Below are 25,630 nucleotides of genomic sequence, written 5' to 3'. Positions count from 1 at the left end.
GAGCTGAACAAAGGTTTGTCCAACGTAATTCAAATTTCCCGCCTTCTAAGTCCGAGCGCGCCCTCTGGAATGGCACGAGCGGCAATTCTGTTCTTTTTGTGCTCGCTTTCCATACCTCGGCAAAGTTGGCGCGGCTCACTCAAACTCACTCACAATTTTTTTTTTCGAATCACCACTCACTCAAACTCAGACTCAATGCTGAGCAGCACATCTGCGCTCACTCAAACTCAAACTCACATTGAGCGCAAAACTCAGAACTCACTCGGACTCAAAACTCAAAATGTACTCAGAACTCAAAATGGACTCAAACCCAAAATGGACTCAAACTCAAAATGTACTCAGAACTCAAAATGGACTCAAACTCAAAGATTACACAGAACTCAAAATGGACTCAAACTCAAAATGCACTCAGAACTCAAAATGGACTCAACCTCAAAATGTACTCAGAACTCAAAATGTACTCAGAACTCAAAATGTACTCAAACTCAAAATGTACTCAGAACTCAAAATGGACTCAGAATTCACTAGGTCTCAGGCGTACTCAAACTCAATCGGACTCAAACTCAGTCGGGATCACTCGGCTCAAACTCACTCAAGCTCAAACTCACCATGCTACACTAGCCTCGCGCTCACTCAAACTCAAACTCACGCGTGAGTTTGAGTCCAAATGAGTCTGAGTGAGTGGACTCATGAGTGAGTTCGCCGACCTCTGTCGCTTTCATCTCACCCGTGACGGAGCCTTCCTGCGCAGTTTTGAACGCGTGTCTTCCGCGGCCACCCTTTTCGCTTTCTACCGCAAAAACCAACCTAACGAGCGTTGCTAACTAAATGAACGCGGGGGCTGCCGGTTAATTACACAGACTTCGCCCCAAATGTACCTGCAGTTTTGTCTGCGCTAAATAATGGGGAGATGTATGACAAGTGCCAGCGGCTTAGGAGTTTCGAACGATTATTACTATATAAACCGCTTGTTTTTCGGGGATTCTGCTACGCAGTGGGGCTCTTTTTGGGTCTGTTATGTCGCTACTTCGCCTAATTGCGGTGGTGGCTAGACATCATGACAGCGAGCGAGCGACGACGACAAGGCGGGACCCAAAAGTACTCTGCACTTAAAACGCTTTCCTGTTGTCGAAATCGAACCTTGACCTCTCACGTTATGAAACCGGCGTCTATGCGATTGAGCCATCATCGCATTTCGGGCGCACAGCATTTCCTTTGGGTTCGCAACGCGGGCGTTGACACTGCACTTGACCGCATGTTCTAGCACGTGCTAACGCGGTCCACTTTAGGGGGGATGTGAAAGCCTGCGAACGAAACGATCCGGGCCTGCCAGTCATGTAGAACTTTCAGCGGCAAGTTCTGAAATAAAAGTCAGGTGATGACATACGGAGCGGAAACTTGGCGACTTACTAAACAACTTCAAAGCGAACTTAAGTCGGCTCAACGGGCCATGGAGGGAATAATGATCGGAGTAACACTTAGAGACAGGACACGAGCCTCCTGTATCCGAGAACAAAGTAGAGTAGAAGATATCATAATTCAAATAAAGAAAAAGAAACGGACTTGAGCTGGCCACGTAGTTAGGCGAAGTGGCAATCGGTGGACCACCAGGGTGGCAGGGTGGACACCGACAGACGGGTCTAGAGAAAAAGGAAGGCCAATTACTCCATGTAGGGAAAAAATAAGGAATTTCGGAGGCAAAGATTGGACTCCAGCAGCGCGGGACAGGAGCGGTTGGAGGTCGATGGCAGGGGGGCTTCGTCCTGTAGGGGACCTAGTGGGATGATGATGGGGATGATGATTATGCAACAGCCGGCTCTCCAACGAAGGGAGAGGGGGCCACCGGATCTGCGATTTCTCCAGCCTTGCACCACTAGTGCAAGCTGCACCAATTTTTTTCCTTATCCGACCCATTTACACTCCGTTTTTCCCACTTTTTAACCTTCACCTGTCACTATCATTGTGTGGAAAGACGGCCACAGTTTACCACATGGTGTCGGCCGCCCAACGGAACACCGCTATTGAAGCTATCCCAAGCCCCAGGTACGAGCCGTGGGAGAGAGAGCTGACCAGCTCTCACCTTGAAGACCAGATTCGGCTTGTGCATCGGGCGACGATGGTAGCAAGTTCAGCCGTGGTCCTTGACTTCGCCCACCGCGGCAATGCTGCTACAATAAAAGTATATTCCTCTTCCTCCTTTGCTACCTCACACTGCCTTCCCCATATTCCCCTTCACTCCCTCTTACCAATGCTCATGCGGGATGAGAACTGGATCATCATCATCATCATCATCAGCCTATCTACGTCCACTGCAGGGCAAAGGCCTCTCCCATAGATCTCCAATTATCCCGGTCCTGTGCTAACTGCGACCAATTTATCCCCCCAAACTTCTTGATCTCATCTGCCCATCTAACTTTCCGCCGCCCCCTGCCACGCTTGTCTTCTATAGCCCTTCTCTAGCCACTCTGTTAACCTTAATGACCAACGCTTATCTTGAGTTCGCATTACATGCCCTGCCCACGCCCATTTCTTCTTCATTTCTACTAGTATGTCCTTAGCACGCTTTTGTTCCCTGACCTACTCCGCTCTCTTCTTGTCCCTTAATGTTTCACCTATGATCTTCCGTTCCATTGCTCGCTGAGTCGTCATCAATTTAGGTTGAACCCTTTTGTGAGCCTCCAAGTGACTGAAGGAAGACGACGCGCTCACGCTGGTCCAGGCCTTTGTGACATCGCGCATCGTGTACGCGGCGCCGTACCTACAGCTACTCAAGAAAGACAGAGATCGACTGAACGCGATCCTACGCAAAGGAACAAAGATGGCGCTAGGCATCCCGCGCCACTGGTCCACCGAGAAGCTGCTAGGCATGGCCAAACACAACACGGTGGAAGAATTGGTAGAAGCCCAACTGCCTACGCAGAGAGTGCGGCTCAGCCAAACCTCGGTGGGCTGAATAGTACTGGCCAAGCTGGGCTGGCAAGAGGCCGACCACGAGGAAGTGGGACCTTTACCCAAGCTTTGGGCTCAGAAAATCGAAATGAAACCCTGCCCAGAAACATGAGACCGGGTCGCAACGACGGGCGCATAGAGGCCAGGGTCAAGGCCCTCATCGAAATGCTAAGACAAGCGGAAGAATAAGAAGACGCAACGGGGGTCACCCTCTACACGGACGCCTCTTTACCCAAGTTTTCGACACGAGCCGCGATATCGGTCACGACGCAAGACGCGCTGGTGACGTGCGCATCTGTCAAAACGGCGTTCCCGGAAGAAGCGGAAGAGGCGGCAATAGCCTTGGCGCTCACGCTGCCTAACTCGAGCAAAATAATCGTGGACTCCCAAAAAGCGTATGCTAACTACAGAAAAGGGAAGGTGTCTCTGGCGGCACTCAGAATACTAGAGGGAGGAATACCCGAGCAGAAAGTCAAACTGATATGGACGCCGGCTCACTCAGGGCCGAAGGGCAATGAACTCGCCCACCAGCTTGTCCGAGAACTTGACCACCGGGCACGACGAGCATGAGCCGCAGGCCATAACGACTTACAAGGACATCACGAGCCACTACAGGGAAGGCAGACGGCGGTACCCTGATCCGCACAGATCGCTCAGCAGAGCACGGCAAACGATCTATAGGCAAATACAAGCAGGATCGTTCCCGCACCCATATCTCCAAAGCAGAATGTACAGGTGCCGTCATAAGTAATTGGAGCACGGGAGCTGTGGCCGAACCCTATCGGAGCGCCGTGTAGCTGCACCTGCGGTAAATGAAAGGACGAGAACACGCATGCGCGCCTGCCGAGAGCGATAGCCCATCTATACCTCCGCAACCACTTTTTTAACCTGGCTTCGAGCATTGTTCGCAGCATACTGGTCTCGGCGACGGCGCTGATAGCAGAGACGCATCTGGCAGCGTCTCTGGCACACGTTCAGCAAATGCGAGCTGGCGGAGAAGCGGCGCGCTATCACAGGAACTTGCAGTGAGTTTTTCTTTCCAATATTTTTAGGTGTGTACGCTATCAGCGCCATCGCCGAGACCAGTATGCTGCGAACAATGCTTTAAGCCAGGTTAAAAAAGTGGTTTGAGAGATATAGATGGGCTATCGCCGTCGGCAGGCGCGCATGCGTGTTCTCGTCCTTTCATTTACCGCTGTTGCAGCTACACGGCGCTCCGGTACGGTTCGGCCACGCCTCCCGTGCTCCAATTACTTATGCGGCACCTGTACCCCGAGATATATGAGAAAGAGTGTAGCTTCTGTAGGCAATTGGGCACGCTCCGGCACGTCATCGGAGAGCGCGATTTCACCGAGACCATCCCCCCACCCCTTACCCAACCCTCCACCACCCTTCCCACACCCCTTAACGAGCGATGGGAGACCTTGCTTACCAGCCCCGCCTTGGAAGACCAGCTCGTCCTGATCTCCAGGGGCGACGCAGCCGAGGAAGCATATGGGTCCCGTGAAGAGAGAACCACCCCATCTGGCACGTAGTGGCCGCAATTTTGTTTGGCTAAATAAAGTTGTTCTCTCTCTCTCACTCTCTCTGCCCCGTAGGTGAGTACCGGTAAGATGCTGCTGTCATACACTTTTTTATTCAGGGACAATGATAGGCTGCCGTTCATTATCTGAGAATGTCTGTCGAATGCACTCCACCCCATTCTTACCCTTCTAATTATATCGGCGTCATGGTTGGGATCCGGGGTCACAACTTGGCCGACGTAAATTTATTAAATGCAGAGCATTTCAGTAACTCACGATGTCACCCGCGTTGGCGTCCGTAGTCCGCATCGCTCCCCCTACACTATATAAAAAAAATACTTACCGGCGCCAGGTTTCGAACCAACGACTCTGCGGGGGGAACGCAAGGTACATGGTACTCTACCCACTGCACCACAAACCCGACATATAATAGAAGGTTACGAACACGCCTTATATCCTTGACCCATTCAACCGTCGGCCACAGGTGCGCCCTCTCCCCCGCGTCCTCCTCGCCTTCTCTCCGCTCGCAACGCCCTCTCTCGCCGCGTTCGGTTCGGGCGCACAACAGGTGGGGACGTGCGCAACACCCTCTCTCGCCGCGTTGGGTTCGCGCTGATCAACAGTCGGTTCGCGCGCAAGAACAGGTGGGGGCGCTCGCATCGCGCTCTCTCGCCGCGGTCGGTTCGCGCTTAAACGACATATGTCGTTCGCGCGTGCTCCGGTCGCTAACATCTGTGGCGTGATCGTGACGTCAACATCACGCGTTCGTGTGGTGGCGTGATTTTGGCGCTATAACACTCTCTCGCGAGGGGCATTGGATTGGATTGGCTTGGATTGGCTTGGCTTGGATTGGATTTGGATTGGATTGGATTAAAGTGGATTGTGTTGGATTGTGTTGCGTCATAGCCGCGCCACGTTGCGTCATAGCCGCTCCACGTTGAGTCATAGCCGCGGCAGGGGGTTCACGGCACGTTTCACGTTTCACCAGCGACTTCATCGACAATATCTACGCTGGAAGACAACAATTACAACAACAACCAATACGTAATCCATACGACTTGCAGGCGCGCCCCCCGCGGAAATGCTCTGCATTTGATCGTGCCCCTCGCGAGGGGGATGTTCGCTTACCACTTTCACTGCCTCGCCACCTATCTCAAACCGCTGTGCTCTCCCGAGGTTATTAATCATTACTTTAGTTTTCTGCATATTAATTTTCAGGCCCGCTGTTCTACTCTGGTTGTCCAGTGGGGTAAGCATGCTTTGCAATTCGTCCCCAGAGTTACTTAACAAGGCAACGTCATCAGCAAATATGAGGTTACTGAGGTTACTTACGCCCACCTGTTCCCAATCCAATGTTCTGAATACCTCTTGTAAACATGCCGTGAATAACATTGGGAAGATTGTGTCTCCTCGTGTGACGCCCTTCCTTATAGGTATTTTACTGCTTCCTCAGTGAGGATGATGGTAGCTGTAGAGAACTGGGTAAAACTTATGAAACCGAAGCTTTCTTGGCCTCACTGATGAAGGGGTGGTAACCAAAACGCACTGCAGGAAAGCCAACTTTACACAATCGTAGGGGATCAGGATGATGAAACAAGCAAAAATCGCTTTCAGTGGTCGCGGTGGAGCCTGAGTCCCTTGCGTTATGAAGCCGACGTCTATGCGATTGCACCTTCATTTTTTTTAAATGCAGAGCATTTCTTAGCCTCGCCTGTTCCTGCGTCGGACGGTGTCAACAGTTCCGCGTCCGCAGCAGGTGCGCCTCTCCTTCCCTCCTCTCTCTCAACAGCAGCTGGCGCGCGCATGCGTCGTAGTCAGCCCGTTCGCTCCGTCGCGGTCTCGGCGTAACAGGTGCGTGATAGCAGCGCGGTGGGGCGTGGAAGGGCGCGCGCTGCTTGCGCATGCGCGCTCTCCCCCCCCGCGTACTGCTCTCCCTCTACTGCGCGCGCTGCAAATATAGCGGCTAGCGGTCGCTCGTGTTTCAGTAACTGCGTTGCTCCTTCCTTCCTTGGTTGACGCTCGTGCCCACGTTTACTCGTGTCTGCTACTCCAGCATCACGGAAGAAGCGATGAAAGCAACACTGCCTTCAATCAGTACTGAGGCCCCAATGCTCTGCATTTACTCGTGTTCCCCTCACGGGAAGGCGCGGGAATTTTTTCTTTATTGCTTGCGCAATCATTGCATTCGGGTCGCTGAGCCGACCCGCCGCGGTGGCTCAGTGGCTAAGGCGTTGCGCTGCTGAGCACGAGGTCGCGGGTTCGATTCCCGGCCGCGGCGGCCGCTTTTCTGATGGAGGCGAAAAGCAAAAACGCCCGTGTGTTCGAGATTTCGGCGCACGATAAAGATCCCCAGGTGGTCGAAATTAATCCGGAGCCCTCCACTACGGCGCGCCTCATCGCCTGCGTTGCGTCGGCGCGTTAAACCCCAGAATCAATCAATCGCTGAGCATTTAGTTTGGGTTCATTGCGCAGGCGTGGGCTTTGGATTTTGGCTGAGTTGAAATGGTCTTCGAATTTGGACTTTGGCAGCTTGGTTTCCGGACTTTGGGAGCGTGGATTTAGGACTCTGATTTGATATACTTTGCATGGAGAAAGTTCCGCGTTTTTACCATCTTTCTGCTAAGAAAGGGGCTTTGATTTATTGATAAGGCGTTTCAAGGAATCAAACATAAATGTACTGCTGACTTCTGACTGAATGAATGAATGAATTCTTTATTGTCACTTATATACACTTATATACAGATATGTACGTATAAAGTGGCGGGGCCAAGGAAAATAGCTGTACTGGACAGCTTGACTAGCCTTTGGGCCTGTCAGGTACAGGCCCAACGGCTAGACGAAGACAAAATGGTCTGCACTTCAAATACAAAGCAAAGACAAAAGGTCTGCACTTCAAACAATAAGTAAACGAGACTAAAAATCAACAAAAGACAAAAACTGGCCATAGTCCTTCAAAACCAAAAAATATTGATGAATCTACAGTCAACCTCTCAGCAAACTAATAATATACTGAAGATCGGAATACAAGTTATTTACGCTAGATTTACATGACCGGTTAGCAATGAGGGTAGAACAAAAGACATACCGTGAGCCATAATTTGTTCTGGGGCACACTACAACCCATTTGTCAGGTTGTCGTGAAGGATAAGGTAGATTACGCTCGGTAAGGTTAGCTAATTAAAGAAAACTATTTTGGTGGTGGGAGCGGGAAACTTCTGTATAGGCCACAAATAAACAGATTACGTGTAGAGTTAGAATACTGAATTTATTTATGCTACTCAAGGATTCAATAGATTGATGTATTTTAATATTGAAAATTTCTCTCAACGCACTTTCTCGCCTAGAAGATTGGAGTCGGGCTCCGGGGTATTATGGACCACTGAGGGAGTGGAGGCTACGTTGTTGGCGGAAGCGGAAGCGTGCGTTTGAATCTAACGGCAAATATAGCCCGCGACATACGGGGTAAAGCGCACGTACTCACAAATGGCATGTAAAGCACTCAGAGCGGCCAGAGACATAAAACGAAACCGCAGTCGCAAGAGCTGGCTAACATTTTTTATCGCACCAATTTGCCGTGTCTTAGCTTGAATGAATTAGTTCCAGAAAAACGGTTATTTCTGCCATCGACGAACTTTTTGTGAAATAAAGAGGTGATGCCAGGGTTTTTGAGCATTACATTCAGGCGATTTAGGAGCCCGGGAGGACAGGGAATGAAGGTGCGCCATGGGTCGCGTCGCAAGCGAATGGGCAAGTTGGATTTATCCAAGACGTTTGACAACGTCATCACATTCATGGAAGGCCGCTTGCCCCAAAGCCCAATGCGGTTCACTAATGAGTCCCGTCAGCCTCAAGGAGACCTCGTCCACTTGCATCTAATGACTAGCCGTGCAACATAAACCCGGTTCTTACGGCAAACTTCGCGTATGAAGAGGCACCGAGCGCAATTAGTAGCACAGAAGACGGAGTTTTCAAGGAACTAATGAGAGTCAGGTTCCCATAAAGAGTATCAAAAGTCAATTTGTTGCTGAACTACCGTATAATGCTCCATACGTCATCTGAAATCAGGTGAGGTGCAAGTATATGCAGAGAGCAATATAGTCTGGGACGATGTGAATACCGAAAAGCCATTTCTACTCAATTGAATTAGAAATGAGAAGCTGAAGGAGGGAAAGATAGCATAAATTAAATTGTGAACTCTTATGCAACACTTACGGTGAATTACAGCGGTAACTTGGCCACCCGAAGGACGTCTACGGCAGTATTCGTAAGCGTTAGTTAGACCGAGTTTCTTGAATCCTGCCAATGGGTGACGCACAATCGCATATACCCAGACCTTTGCGCCAACTTCTCAACCGGCTGTCATCCAGCTTCTGGCGGACAACACCACTGTCAGCGGGCTGCATTAATATCAATTCGTAGGCGAGGCGAAAATAGAAGAAATATCAATGGGGGCGCAGCTTCCTCCTTCCTTTTCTCTGTGCGAAATGACTGCGAGCATTCAATGGGAAATGACTGGGAGCATTCAAAGTATGTGACTGACACTTAGTCGTTTACAAGTAAAAAAAAAGGGTAGCGATGTTATCCCCTATTTTGTTGTGATAACATATCACGAACGCCTTCACTTGAACACTAAACGTAACCAGTGATAAAACTGTGCGCATAGAAAGGCGCCACAAGGACATGGGCTCTCCTTGTGGTCGCTTTCTGAGCGCAGCGATTTGTTTTTCCACTGCTTTTGTACGTTTAGTCACCATGAACCAACAAACCCAGCTCTCCACTTTAGTCGTAAGTATTATTTGAACACTGTGATCGCATGGTTGTTTTCTGTTACTATCCTTCATTATTCAGGGCAGGGTACCCATGCTCGCGTTCTTTGAATTCGATGAAAGGGGACGGCGAGGAACGTTTGATGTACTACCATAATAATGACACTGTTGTGAAAAGGAAGAATACAGCTTGCCAAAGTACAGATCATCATCAGGAGGGAGTAGAGCAAGAAGATTAAACGGGTGTTTTCAGCAGAGCCATGGCGTAGGTCTAGTTCCTCAACATGTTTAATGCCGTGAAACCCGGGAGGAACGGCCTGGTACACCAGATGGCGGCGCACAGCGAGTTCGAGGCACGCGAGGCCAGGGAAACCGTTTGATGTCCTGATCACGTGGGCCTTGCCCTCGAACGGCGCCCCCCATGGCTGGCTGCTCGACGCACCGCACCGACCACTGGGAACCGGCTAGTGTCCAGCAGCAGCAGCACCGTATCTAGAACACCCTCCCTGTGGACATTTAGCCTACTGAGGACAGGGAGGCTGTGAGTCAACTGAAGCGGCTGAGGGATACGCTCCGGGAAATATATCAGAACTCGTCAGAACAAAAGACAACCTTGTGGAATCACCAACAATGAGAATAAGTACGCTTAAAATCCTCCTTGAATCTCTTACCGAAATGCTGGAAGACGTAAATAATCTTGACAGACAGATTGAGATCTCCTACAGGTCCAAGATTACGAAAAGGATTACTAAGAGTCTGACAAATACTTATACATGATTTTCAGCGAGAAGTGACTGCTTTATGACAAGATATCACAGATAAGCTTGATCCGGAAAGAGATAACCACGCAGCATGTCTCGAAGAGCACTCTTTCACGGACACCTTCGACAACCACTCAAGTCCCACCTGTCCTAACATCATGGAGCTCCTTGGTCACCTCTACAGCTGCCCGTAATAAGGCATCCGAGGGAGCAGAACCATAACTCATAACGAATGCGACATCGGCGGAAACCATCCCACTGCCAGCAGGCGACTTTTTGAGCGCGTCCAAAAATGCTACGCTGTGGTCACAGATAGACTGCGCTATGAGTGAAGAACTCTTAGCACAGCCTACTGAGTACGTTCCCTATCATCAGAAGCCTGTTGTTTCAATTCCTCTGATCACGAACACTAATGCCATAAGCACCGACATAAACCGGCGGAAGGTGCAAAGTCATCGGGACAAGCCAAGGAAACAGAAAAAGAAGGCCAACCTAAAGACGAGAAGCACAGTTTGTGGACATTCGCCTAAACTACGACCCAATTTCGTCAGGAGGAGGGTAACTAGTTCCTCCACGTTTACAAGGCGTGTTGCGACAACGGCGATCCCGACCAAGACGATGTGAGAGACGTCGCGAGACAGCCCGAAGTTTCTTCCCTGCAGCACGACAGAGAGCTTCGGTACCTTCATCGCCGATCCTAATGAAGTCCGTCATTAGAAAACAGCATCAGACGGCAAAGCACCGATGGAAAATTAAGCTGCTGACGAACGGTGGCCGAACGGCTAGACGTATTCGAACCAGTAGAAATTTATTTTTCTGGCACGTTTTTTCTCCTCAAGTCTTTTTTATTCGTACATGCATCACTGTCGCGGGCGGGAGGATGTTGCGAAAAGGAAGAAGACCGCTTGCCAAAGTACAGATCATCATCAAAAGGGAGTAGAGAAATAGGATTAAACGGGTGTTCCCAGCAGAGCCATGGCGTAGGTCCAGTTACTCAACATACACCTCGGGTCACCAGGATGTTTAAACTGGCTCTCCTTCCCGGGAGGCAAACTTCGGCGTGGGAAGTTCATTGTGAGCCGGAGCTTCTTGGGCACGTGCGCGGGCCGAAACTAATTTGTCTTGTAGTCTAATGATAAATGGGGGCAGGAAGCGGCGTGCTGAGTCGTATTCATCGTCGGCGCCAGCGTACGGTTGCCGGAGATGCACGCTTTAGGCTTAGGCCTAATGCGGTTAACGCAGTGCGACTATAGTTCCCATGCTCGGTTGGCCGCATTCATTGCCGCGTTGCGCACTGGCGTTTGAGCTTAAATATCCTTTTAGCCCGCCGCTGGCCTCGATGCCTTACTCGACAAGGAAGCGGGCGGCAACGAGAACAATAGCTATTTATTCGCAATTCGGTTGTTACCCTTTGTCTTCCCAGGAGCTGCGGTTTTATTGAAGGGAGCGCGGGAGGCGCGCTGCTCCCATGCCGCTTTGTCTTGCGCCCTTACTCGCTCTGCAGAATGCGCACACGAGATCAACGGGCATCGCCTCACCAGGAGTGGGCTTCGAATGGACGCTGCTATGCGGGGGAGGGCAACCTCATGAGGTTTGCTCCTCGTGAGGTCGACCTGAACCTCAAACGAGGTGAGGTCCAAGTGAGGTCAAAGGCTGGGACGTGCTGAGTGAGAGAGGTCGGGGTTCTCGATCTAAACTTCAGCTGACAAGTTTAAGGTTGAGTGAAGTTGGGGCTCAAACAAAGGTTGAAGTGATGTGAAAAATTTGTGCGCTTACCTTTCCGCGTAGTAATTGCACTCTCCCATCTTATCAGTAAATGTTATGTGGGCCGACATTCAAGAGAAAATTCACCAGTACGAAACAAATTAATGCTACCTCAGTATGTATTGAACGGCATCGGCATGACCATCAATGTCGTCGTCATAATAAATCTAAGAGCGCAGGTAAATTATTTACCCGGTATTATATTGCTCTAGCCTTTCAGGGCGAAGATTTGCCGAATTGTCTGCCTCTATTCTGTCCTATTTAGTTTGGTATCCCAAGCATATGTGCGGTGGCGCGATTTGGTGGATAAGCCAGGTGAAGATCTTTGTTCAGTACTGTGGGAGCGAGACTGGGGTGCACGGTGAAAGTCTTCATGCTTGAGCCGCTTTAGGAGAACTAGGGATCGCTGACAGGTTTTTTCCACGGCTATACCCCGCTGCAACAGGTGAAGGGCTGACTTTGAATCGCTGAATTGCACGTCAGTGTAGCGGGAAACGAACATGCTGACAGCCTAGCCAAGAACGCCTTATCATCTACATGGACTGTGCAAACGCGGTGCGATTTCCAACGCATACAGAAACACAGCGTTCGCGAGCACTTCAGGCAGCTGTTGCGACCAGCACATCAACCAGTCGGAAAGAAAGGCCTCAAGAGAGCCAAAGTCTGTCTGCTCCACTGATTAAGAACAGACTCAGCCCGTAGACCAGCTTGGCTACATAAAATCAACATTGTTTTGTCCCCTTTGTGCCCCTGGTGTAGTGTGACTGGTGACATTGATCACTACATTATTAACTGCTCCAAAACCAACCTTGAGCGGACGAACTTTTTCCGTGATTTCAACAAGCTAGGAGTGCCCCAAGCTACATCGGAGGGCTATATTTTTTCTAAGGACCACTGGATTGTGCGAAGAGAGGTGTCTCGTCTCCTGCTGGAATTCTTGCAGTCCACAGGACTAAGTGAGGTGTGGGGACATTGTGTGTCTCTGTTATAATAGGACTAAGTGAGGTGTGGTGACTTTGCGTGTCTCTGATATCGTATTGGGGACGATTAGCCGGAGCAATTGCCGGAAGCTAAGCAAGGCTAAGCCCGCCTCATCCAACAATACATACATAATACTACTACTACGAGATTGAGGTGTTAAAAGGAAGCGAGATTAGCAGGATACCTGCTTCTAGCCTATATGTATAGAAGGTTTAAATATTCAATACTGTGTTTACAGACTTTAACCTTGTATACAGGCAGTCATAAACTGACATCATTTTCCGCGTTCTTTCCACTTTATTATTTGAAAAGGGAATTACCACTGATTTTTTTATTGCGTATCAAAATATAAAATCTTTTTTCAAGCACACACCTTCTAAGTTTGTATCAGAAGCTTAGTGATATTTAGCTTTCAAGCCTTTGTTAACAATTCACCCGTTCGGTGCACATTCGATACTTGAATTCCAGGTATTGAATAATTCAGTATAACTATACCTAGAATGACTTACTGCCGATGTTCTCAATGTTGTACCTCTGGATTTTTGTTGTTATTGTTGTTTTTACTGTTGTTTGTTGTCGTTGATGATGATTATTATTATGTTTTTGTTGTTGTTGTTGTTACCCGTGTTCGTTTGACATGTTCTGCGCAAAATTGCTTATTCGGTGAACGCGTTTTGTATGCAGACAGCTACCTACGCCTGAAAAGGATTTGCGATTTGTATACATTAATAAATCAATAAATCAATGAAGTGCTTTAGGTTGAGGCGAGATGCAGATACAGGTGAGGTTAAGGGTGAATTGGGGTTGAGGTGAATTCTATTGTAGCGAACGCATGCTGAGGGGAGTGGCCTACCCAAACCTGAACCTCAGCAGTTAGGTTTCGTTTGAGGTGTGGTCATTTACTTACCACCTTACCGCCCTTCAAACTGCCCTAATTCTATATCGGCTTGGTGCTTGAGGTGGCGCATGGAACTCAATGTTAGCAAGTGTAAATTTATGCGTGTATCTAGAAAAAATAACACATTACCTGTTTTCTACCCTGATAGCATCGCCCTAGACTCTGTTTCTTCTTATAAATATCTGGGTGTTAACATCACAAGGAACCTCACCTGGAACGTTCACATTGAACATATTATTAACAATGCAAATTGCATGCTGGGTCACCTCAGGCGTAATTTGGCTAAGGCACCATCTTTCCTTAAGCTACTGTTGTACAAAACACTTATTCGGTCTAAATTAGAATACGCCTCTTCTATTTGGGATCTTTCCTTTAGCAATCTCATAAACTCAATGGAAATGGTTTAAAACAATTCTGCATGTTTCGTCCTGTGTAACTATAACCGAACCACCAGCGTAACAACAATGAAATCTACCCTTAACCTTCAATAGCTAGAAGTTCGACGTACAATTTTCCGACTTTCGTTGTTCCACAAAATATTTCATCACCAACATCTGCATGAAGAACTCACTTTGCCTCCATTGTACGTTTCTTCTCGCCTTGATCATGCTTACAAAGTCGGCATAGCATCAAAGCCGAACGAACACTTTTTCTCAGTCGTTTATTCCCCGTACGTCATTAGAATGGAATCACCTTCCCTCACCTACAGCAACCATTGCAAATCACACTCTTTTCAAAAATGTCATAGTCAACATTGTGTAATTCATGCTTCGTTGTGTGCATTTATGCTTGGTTGCTGCGTTTCTTTTATTGTTGTTTTGCCTAATTTTGATTAAAGATGTTTGTTTGATATATATTTCCTTTGCTGCTTTTTTTTTCTTTTTTTTTATACTTATGAATGTAACCACTCCCCTCTATAATGCCATTGGCCCTGAGGGTATTACCAATAAATAAATAAATAATTTGCCCACCTCCGCAATCCCCTGTAGAGCATTTTGGGGGACGGGTGGATGCGCTATGTTTAATGCCTGGCGTATACGGCGTGTAGTAACCAAAGATGAGTCTAGGAAAGAAAAGATTCAGCTGAGTCTCAAGGAGAGGCACATTTTCTTTCTCGGCTAGTCATTCTTCGGCAAAGGTGGCGGATGCAATATGATGATGATTTTGAGTTACCCACACTGGCTGAAACTCACCAAGGGTATCACTGAAGCTATCACTCTGAAAGGAAGTGAACGTGTTCAACAACTAAACTATAGTTATTGAGCGCTCATTACCTGGTGTTATAAACAGAATGAAGACAATACACGCAGCACACATGCAGTGTGTCCACACCAGCCCCTAAGAGAGCAAAGCACGTGACTGTGCGCAGAAATTGTCATTGCTGAGGGTAGGGCTCACCCTGGTACATAGCATTATTACGAGGCGGCACAATGTAAGGTTTAGCGTAAATTGTAAATAAGATAGCAGCACAGTGCCTGTTTCCCTGCAGAAGGTCAAAACAGGGTTCGGCACAACACCCAAGCCCTTGCCCACGTGAAGGACAGCAAACGTCTGTCGTACAGGCCCCCTCAGGTAAACAAAAACTGCGAATGGTTGAGCAATGTTCCTGGACCAGTGTGACTTGAATGTATGATAATGACAGGGCGGATAACAATCACCCGGAATCCCAACCCGCTGATCAAACTGACATTACCTGATTTCGATCTGTTTTCTCTTTTTTGAACTTTAGAAAGGAAGTAGAGGGTATACGAGGCGCATCTGCCTAGAACGCAAGAATAAGCGCACCAGTATAGTCTACATAATCAGTCCATCGAAAACAGATTGGGCTACGCATTGCGTGCTGTCAAGTTTCACAGAGCGCAACAAAAAAGAAAGGTGGGGGGGGGGGGGAGCGTTAACGGCGGTGAAAGAACGAGAACAACGCTAGAAGTATTCTGGGATGATGAAAAACTTTTATTCAGTATTCCGAGAAGCTTCAAAGTAACTCCAAAGATACGAATGCTCCAAACATGCTAATAGTGAAAAGACAAAAACAACATACAGTTCATGAAGAAGAAGAAACAATCCGAGGCGCCGCCGCCATCATCAGTTAGAAACACAATCAAATGTTCTGCGCGTCCATTATTATTTGGCCTGGCCGTCGGATGTGCGTGCGCGTTTGTGCCTCTTCGTGGGGAGGTGAAGGGGTCGAACGAGCTTGGGGAAAGGAGCCCCTCCCCTCCACGATGGCTCCCACTGCCCCCGCTTTGCCCGCAAGCTATCGCCGTGCGGCACAGCTCTTCTTTCGAACCCTCTGCTGGCGCTCTCTTCCCGAAAACAATGTGGCCATCGGAAAAGGATACTTTGCTCTTCCTTTATCGCTGCTCTCGTCCGCCGCGGCTCTCGAGTATTTCGTTTCGTTCCTCGTATCTGCTCCTTCCCTCGGTTCGTTTCCGCAGGGCTGTACATCACTTCAAGTAGAGACACCCCTCCCAGGCCGTACTTATATTTTAACGCATCAGCTCCTGAAGTGGACGAACTCGAAAGGGATAAAGTTAATACAAGCAATGTAGCGATGCTTTATTGCGCGTCCCTGCCTCGCAAAAGGTCACAGTGAAAGAACAGTTGAAGAATCCGTAAACCTACAATGCGGAAAGTACTGCGCAATACAACCACCGTTAAGAGCCGGGAGATTTCGTAATTTGATGAGATCATGGCTGTTCACTTGTGACGCCAGCGCTCTTCTCCGATTTCGGGGACGGGGGACGAACGGCGGAAACGTTGGGCTGACGAATGCTGACGCACTTGGCAGTGCGACCGGGAGCAACGCCGAACTCCCCCTTCTCACGCCAGGCATCGCAGTTGAGGGGGGAAGAGATTCTCCATTCTCAGTCTCGTACATATTGCGTCGTCGAGATGTCAACAGCAGTCGTCTGCCACTCGTTGCGTACTTCCGTTATTCGCTTAGGGCGGCGTCCATGGACAGAGCGGCCGGCCTACAATAGCGACCCCTGGGATCTGTAATCATCAGCATTGGCTCCTCGTAATACGCTTACGCAGTGCGGTCTTGCGAATTTTTTGTCCCCACGTATTTGGTATACGCACGCTAAAGGCGCACATATAATGCTGGTCCTCCGCAGTGCTCCGCAAATTACCCAATTACAGTGACTAATGAAGCGGATTTGGCAAGTGGGGATTCCAACCATACGTCCCTTGCAGCCGTGCAAAAATATCGTATGGTCGGCTATTGAAAACCCTTTTTATGGTTGTCTTTAGCTATTTGTCCCAATTATCTTTAGACGTTTCTGTGGTTCTCTTTAGATATTCGTATCGACATTCCTATGGGTGTCTTTAGCTTCTTCTATAGCCATAGCGATATCGAAAGAAGAGCTAAAGACAGTTGTAGAACCGGCTATTGAAGAAGCTAAAGACACCCATAGGAATTTCGATACGAATAGCTAGACAACCGTAGAACTGGCTATAGAAGAAGCTAAAGACACCCATAGGAATGTCGATACGAATATCTAAAGAGAACCACAGAAACGCCTATAGAAGACACTAAAGACACCCATAGGAATGTCGATACGAATAGCTAAAGACAGTCATAGAACCGGCTATAGAAGAAGCTAAAGACACCCATAGGAATGCCGATGCAAATAGCTAAAGACAACCATATAACCGGCTATAAAAGAAGCTAAAGACACCCATGGGAATGGTGATACGAATCGCTAAAGACAACCATAGAAACGTCGAAAGATTATTGGGCCAAATAGCTAAAGATGACCATAGAAAGGATTTTCTATAGCCGACCATACAATATTTTGTATAAGCACAGCTTTTGCTCTAAACAGTACCTGTGTTCATTTCAATCTTAGGTCTGTCAAAAATAAATACAATGATCTTTATTATTTTTTTAGCCGTTCTAAATCGCGCTTTGATGTTATAATGTTCTCTGAAACGTGGTTTACTTCTGAAGCTGATGTTTTTTATAATTTCTGGTTATAAGAATTACAATATTAACCGAAATTCCAGAAGAGGAGGAGGCGTGTCAATGCTGCTTTCCAGTAGTATGGAATGTGAACTGTTCACCGATTTCTGTTGTATAACACCCCATTATGAAATGTTAGTTCTTCAGTGTGACACGCAAGTGTTTTGTGTTTGTTACCGTCCGCCTTGCGGTGTAATTTCAGAGCTTCTTTCCTTTCTGGATTCTTTTTTGGAATTTATAAATGAACGAGAATATTGCCTAATCATGGGTGGTGACTTTAATATTAATTTCCTCGTCGAAAGTAGAATGAAAGTAGAACCCTGCTTAATATTTACTCCTGTCGCAACACTATAAAATCCGCTACACGAATCACAGCTACTTCAGATACTCTCTTAGACCTTTCATTACAAACAATGATGAAACTTGTCTGAGATCTGGGGTTATTAACTTTGCTCTCAGTGACCACCTCCCTGTTTTTCTGTCTCTGAAACGTCATGCTACTGCTAAAAAACTTCAGCGCGTAACCCGCTCTTTCCGGGATGTCAATACCCGTACTCTAATTATATATCGAGAGTGCATAGCTCGAACGAATTGGAATGGTGTCTTTAGGGAGAGCTGCTCTGATGCTGCATATGATAAATTTCTGGTAAAGTGCACCCATGCCTAAAATGCTATGTTTCCGTACAAAGCGTATTCTCCACCAAAATGTGCCCGTAAACCCTGGGTAACTCAGGACCTGATCAGGCTAATGAAAAAACGCGATAAACTTTATAAAAAAATTTTGAAAACCAGGAATGCTGACATCTTTAAACTCTCCGTAATTACGTCACTAAAGAGCTCCGCGTTGCGAAAAACCGCTATCATTTTAATGTTTTAGTTCGTGTAACGGACGCCCTCAAGACATTTTGAAAAAAACTAAATACGAAGCTTGAAAAGCACACGAAGCCCCTAAAAAACTTATGAAGGACGGTGAGATACTAGAAAAAGAAGCCTTAGCCAATGCTTTCAATGATTTTTTTCTTTCCGTTCCAACTGTTTGAATGAATACTGAAAGTTTAAGATACCTAAATTGCTCTATGGACAACACTATTTTTCTTGATCCCGTTGCTGAGAATGAAGTCATCGCTGCGTTTATGTCTCCAAGCAACAGCAATTCCCCCGACGTGGATGGTTTCCAGATAAAGCCCCTAAAGTTTGTCCTTGATTTATTAGCGAAATGTCTAACACACCTCTTTAACGTATGCTTGTCAACTGGAGTTTTTCCACGCAAAATGCAGTCCGCTAAAGTTGTAGTAGTATTTAAAAAGGGGGATCGCAATAATTTCTCAAACTACCGGCCTATTTCCATTTTGCGTGTTTTTTCTAAAGGTATAGAAAAAATTTTCTCAAGCGCTTGTCATCATTTTCTGAACGCTATAATATTATTTCCACCGTTCAATACGGTTTCAGAAAGAACAAATCAACTGAGTTGGCACTGCTCGATAAAAAGAGTTTATCCTGGACAATTTTTAAAACAACAATGTCGTTCTAGGTATTTTCCTTGATTTCACAAAAGCATTTGATTACGTAAACCACGATATTCTTCTTCATAAGCTACATTCATATGGATTTCGCGGGAAAGCTCATTCTCTAATATCATCTTATCTATGCCATCGATCGCAGCTCGTTGAAATTGGAAAATACATTTCAACAACTAAATCAGTTAAGTGCGGCGTGCCACAGGGTAGCATTTTAGGTCCGTTTCTTTTCATTTTGTACATCAACGGGATTAATAACATTGATGAAACAGTTAAATACATAATATATGCCGATGACACAAGTTCATTTGTTCCCGGTTGCTCAGGTAATCATTTCGCAAATCGCGCAAATAAGACTCTTGCATGTATTAGCAGCTGGGCATCCAACAATAATTGAAAACTAAATTCTAGCAAAACAAAACTTTGTCATCCACGGCGTAAAATCAGCGTAGTTGCACCTATTGTAATCAATCACACTCCAGTTGAGTTTGTTCAATGTTTCAAAACATTAGGTGTATATTTTGAAAAAAGTATGTCATGTAATAAACACACTGACTATTCAATCCAGAAATTATCCCGGGTCACCGGTTTTATGCGCCGTTATTGTCGTCATTGTCCAATCTCAGTTAACTTGCTACTTTACAACAGTATTTTCAGGTCTATGCTTAACTACGGCGTACTTATTTGGGCTACCACAACTCGGGAAAATATAGGAAAAATAAGAGTTTTACAAAAACGAGCTATTCGCCTCGTCAGCAAGGTTTCGTATATTTCTCCTATACGAGGACTATTTGAAAAGTACAATGTTATTCGCATGGATTCTATTTACAGTTATTAACTTTGCCGATGTTGCAAACATGCAGTAGTAAATAACGGTTCACTAATTAATCAAGCTAGTCTAGAAAAGCTCACTTCGATATATTCTACTCGCAATCCTGAAACCTGGAAAGTAAAACAAACGCCGAACAAATTACGGAGAACAAATGTTGCGATACAGATTGCCGTCTTTACTCAATTATTTTCAAGACATTTCTACCATTCCTTATAACCATCTACGCAGCATCTTTACACTTAACTCATAATGTTGTTATAAGGATAAATATCTTCCTCTTTCTCGCTACTGTATTCTTAAGCTTACTATTATTCCAAACCCTGCTCAGTATGTATTTTGAGTACTGTTTACATGCATATATTGTATATACGTTGCGTTTTTTGTTTGTGTTGATTTTTGTTAATATTGGCCAATGCCGATTGCCGCCTGCTGCACCGGGGGGCTGGGGCTAGTCAAGCTGTTTTAACGGCTTTTTTTCCAGCTCCATTTGCGCGAAAGTGTTTTGTTTGTATTTTTCGCGCAAGAATAAAATCAAATCAAATCAAATATTTTGTGTTGCTTTTGTGTTGTCTTGGAAGGTGGCCCTGGGATCACGTAAATAACTTAATATACAGTGCCGTCTCTGCTTAATGGGGCCATACAGACAAAACACAAGTTTGGTTCATTCGAAAGATTGCCTCGTTAGAATCATGCTCACCCCACTTTTAAAGTAAGCTTTTCTCAAATAAGCTGTATAATTAGGAAAAAAATGGAACAGCGACCCACTAGCTCATTTGCTGCAACAAAACCTAAGATGTCATATGTGGCAGCTTTGCGATTGGCTATGGCCGGCAATAGCAAACGCAAATTAGGCAGGGCTTATAAGTTTGCTGAAGGAGCTATTTGCGCTTAAATGAAGGGCACATCCTCTTTGTAGCAACAAGAATGGTGGGTTAAACAGTGGAAGTTACGAAAGAACACGTAAACATCGAAGTACTGATGCGTACTGCTGTTGGTACTGCGCGCACTATGCTTGTTTTGGCTGCGCAGCACTGCGGTGCTTTGGCGTTGCTAAGACGACACTGGCCGAATGGCGTAAGTGAGTGTCTTACGTGACGATATTTGTCGAGCGAATACCATGTTTCACGAAACGATTATTTTCTACCTCAACAAAAGCAAGCCAGGTACAAATACGGTTAAAAACAAAGCAAAAGCAGAAAACGGCCTTTCGCGGTGTGGTGGCCCAATCTACGTTGTCTAACGGTAAACAAGGCTCCGCCGCAGCTTGAAGACCTGTTCTTGTGATGTCATTGCAGACGTCACAAAAACACACGATTTGGCGGAAGAATCAAAATTGTAACTTAAATTGATTAATTTATCAGTGAATAAAGCATAAAGCGCGGGGTCACAATGAAACACGAAATCTTTAGAATAAAACAAACTTGTATTTTGTCTGCATGGCCCCTTTAATTTAAGGAAGCCGATACCTTACATGTAAACGACTCTCTCTCTCTCTCTCTCTCTCTCTCTCTCTCTCTCTCTCTCTCTCTCTCTCTCTCTCTCTCTCTCTCTCTCTCTCTCTCTCTCTCTCTCTCTCTCTCTCTCTCTCTCTCTCTCTCTCTCTCTCTCTACAGTTACGGGCGTCGATAGCTTCTCCATTTTTCGTTTTAGATACGACTGGCCTAACAGCATTTCGAACCGGCGCTTGTAAGAACGTAAGTGGGGAAAAATCCTGGGCCATCCCCACTAACGTGAAACTTGCGGAGGGGCGAAGCATGCAATGTATAAGTGTATTCAAAGATTGTAAGTCCCTCTCTTACCACACGACGCGCGTAGATTGGGCGCCGGAGATGCGCCGATAGGAGGAGTGCGCGCGCGTGGCTCAGGAGGTGGCGCCCTTACAGCAAGTGACAGGAGGCGCCCTGTCTTGCGTTGAACTGGCTTCAAGCAATTAAATGAGAGACAGACTGGCCGTTAGTTGTCTTCATGTCACACGTCGCAGGATGCTAAGAAGTGCTTTACAGGAGAAAACCTGGCGTTTGAAACCAATTTCGAGACGGAATTTCATAAATTTCTCTTATTAATGCAAATAAATCCTGATTATTCCTGTATTTTAAATTAGTTTTATTCATGTTAGTTTATTTCGAACCGGTTTTATCCATTATGCACTTGTGTTTTTGACCATCGTTTGACAACTTGATTTACCGTGCCATGAGACGACAGGAGACCGCAACAGCCCGAGCCCCTAAGGTGCTTCGCCCCCTACAACACCATTACGATACAGAAAATTCCCTTCATGTTGTTCTCTTGCCAAGCGGTAGGGGGCCACAACGGATTATTGCATCTCTTTAGAACAAACTGACCAAAATAGCCCTGGTGTACAAAATTAACAACAATATTATTCGCATGGACTCTTTTTTTTTTTTGTCGTAGTGGGAAAGTCAGAATAAGCCTATCTCTCTCGTGCCTACGCTATCCAGATCTCATTTTTCTCAGGCGAAATGGCATCACTTCTTAGAGCACACTTTCGCGGTTGAATTCGAACTCATACGAAACGTTTCCCCCTATGTAGTCCATTAGTTCGAGTGGACACCTCTTAGCAACGCTCTAATACACCCACCCTAGACGCTATAACCTTCCTTCGAATTAGGGGCGCACCACTCACCGCCTCGCTTTTTGTGCGCTGCTGCAGAAACACCACGTTTTTGGTTCTTAGTGAGGACTGGAGGATGTAAGTCTGTAAAGAAAACGCGGGATTTAAGCCTCGGCAAATGTGTGGCAGAGAAGCTTTGCTTTGCATATGAGCGGTAAGGGGAAGGGGGGGGGGGGGGGGAGGGGGGGAGGTTAGCCTGTTAACCCGCTGGCGGAACACGGGAAAAGAGCTCGACTTTACTCCGCAGAGAAGGGAAAAATGAATATCAGAAGGCGAGGGCGCATGAGGAATAATACATGCAGGTATTTGCAGACACAGTGCCTCAGAAGAAGACCTGGGCGAATCGATCGCGAGTTCCAGTTTCCCCGCTGGGCTTCTTTTCGCCGACATCGAAGACTTTATTAAAGAGCCATCGGCGATGACGTCAAGCAGAAGCGGGTAAAAAATGACAGGGACGGGTGTGCTGTGCGGGGAACATGCAAATGCCAACGCGCACTTCTTGTTCGCCAGCACAGAGGACTCAATTTTTCTGCGGGCCAACAGAACCCATTAGCCCCACCTTGTACGTCACGCTTGCTGCTACATTTCCTCTCCGTAAATATTTTAGCATATTTCAGGGCTCCTTTCAGGAAGGTTCAAACAAGCTGTCCAAACAAAAGGAAATTTCGAGGACATGCACATCTTATGAGCTCTGAATGGGAAAGTATTAATGCCTAGTTGAACAGCGCTGATCAGTGCTGCTTGGAGTTCGGCGCTGCGGCTAATACCGGCTGTTGCGCCGCTATGCGAGGTCAGCGGGTGCCTACCCGCTGCTGAACACAGGCGAACACCGCACTCACACCCACCGCTGCAGCTGTCCGATTTCCACGTGGCTCTCCACATGCCCAGGGGTTGCCCATCGGTGCGGTCCTTGACCCGTGTTTTTATAATTGTAAACGAAGGTCGCGCTATGGAACCCTTCGCACTTGCGTGTCAGCGGTTTCTCGATTTCAGACACCACCGCCAGCGGCGGTTCTTTCGCTCCAGCGGGCGATTTCGTGCGTCTGCATAAAAAAAAAGAAAAAAAAAAACACTTCCGGATTGGTTCGGGTTTATTTTCGAATGGCTTCATTTCGTTTTGGGTCTACTAAAAAACCGGGATAATGGCCCGCAAACCGGATCCGAAAGTATAAATTATTAACCAGTTAAGGTCAAAATAAATATAATTGTGAGTTTTGACGTGCCAAGCAGAGCGTGGAAGGAGACGCCGCAAAGTTATTTATTTATTTATTTATTTATTTATTTATTTATTTATTTATTTATTTATTCATTTATTTATTTATTTATTTATTTATTTATTTATTTATTTATTTATTTATTTATTTATTCATTCATTTATTAATTAACCGCGAGGCTGTTTGGCAAATCGTAATTTTTTGTGTCCAGTCCGCAGTTAAAAATACCCAGAAATTGCCGAGCACGCGCGCGCGAGCACGGGCTTTGCGGCGACCGCCCGGCAGTGTTCTGCGTGTCCGGGCATCAGCAACGCCATGCCCACCTCTGTTGGCTTGTTTGCTATGTTCCCCGTCACTCGGTGGCAGAGTCTATAGCCTGTAATGGTTTTACAGCTTACCCTGTTTTTTTTTTGTTTTTTTTTTCACTTGCGGTTATATTGTAGCATCTTGAATAGACGATACTGCAACTGTTTCATGTTCGGCTACGTGCACGGATTTCCGCTGCCTGCCAGGCGCTACCTTTCAAGCCTACTGTGGCTTTGGCAGGGCTGTGACTTTCTACAGTTTTCTGCTCTGTGTAATAAAAGTATTATTATTATTATTATTATTATTATTATTATTATTATTATTATTATTATTATTATTATTATTATTATTATTCATTATTATAGGCACGATGCATACATGCCTAAAATTACACTATGGTATTTTTATTCTTCTTTGAAGTTGTAGTTTCTTCTTATTTTTTGCTCACTCACTGTTCTTTTGCCAGCTGTTGATGCATTTCATTGCTGTCTTATACCTTTTCTGTGCGCCAGCACGACTTGATTGTGTAAAGTCGGTTGGATTGCACTATTTTATTTCTAATCTTCTTTGCCGTTTTTTGTAGGTCTTTCCTTCTTTTTTTTTCTTTTTTTTTTTTTTGCTCACTGAGTGTGTATTAGCAAATTGTTGATGTACTACAGTGCTGCATTTTCCCCTCTGAGTGCTCCAGCACGAAGGCCTCCGCCGTTCCTGGGCACTATAATAAACATTGATTGATTGATTGATTGATTGATTGATTATTATTATTATTAGTGCGAAGGTCACGTGGCCAGTTGCATCAGTGTACGCGGAGCAAGCACGCGGTTACGGGTTTGTGATACTGCGGGGCCTAGTGACGCATTGGACTTCGGCCTTCCGCTTCGAATTTCACAAAAAGTAGTCTGTGCGGATGGGCAACATTTTCATTTGATTTTTTTATTTGATTTTTTATTTCTTGGCAAAAACCAAGGTGAGGCTGAGACTAAAGGCGAACGTGGCCTGACAGAGGCCTCAGCCACCCGATTTACAGAGCACATAAAAACACGTCTTTTCACAAATTTAAGCATGATAGCACAATCGTAATAGAGAAATAGCACAAAGCAAAGTCATTACTACATTTCTTATGTATTATACAAAGCATAGGTCTCAAATTCACAAAGGGATCACAATGCACACATAAACGCAGTAATTCGTATGCATGAACTTTCATCAGTTACACTACTATGTCACAATTACGTATTAATATATTTTTGTTTGTAATTGTTTATAATTTCTACCTTTAGGGGAACATGTAGACATATACTTCGAACCCTTAATTATATATCAGTATTGCGAGCGTTTTGCTTAAGTAACACTTCTTTGACCTGTTTTTTAAACGTAAGTTCACTGGCGTCGAAGTTTAATTTTTCTCCTAATTTATTTAATATTTCAGTTGGCTCGTACAGGAAAGATTGCTCACCATAGTTCGTTCTTACTTTTGGAGTGTGCCGTATTGTATGCCTGAGATTGTAGCCAGAAGATTT

Source organism: Haemaphysalis longicornis, unplaced genomic scaffold, assembly GCF_048455015.1.
Source record: "Haemaphysalis longicornis isolate Haplotype H1 unplaced genomic scaffold, Haemaphysalis longicornis Haplotype H1 scaffold_1, whole genome shotgun sequence".
NCBI lineage: Eukaryota > Metazoa > Arthropoda > Arachnida > Ixodida > Ixodidae > Haemaphysalis > Haemaphysalis longicornis.
Note: the sequence above shows the minus strand (reverse complement) of the source record.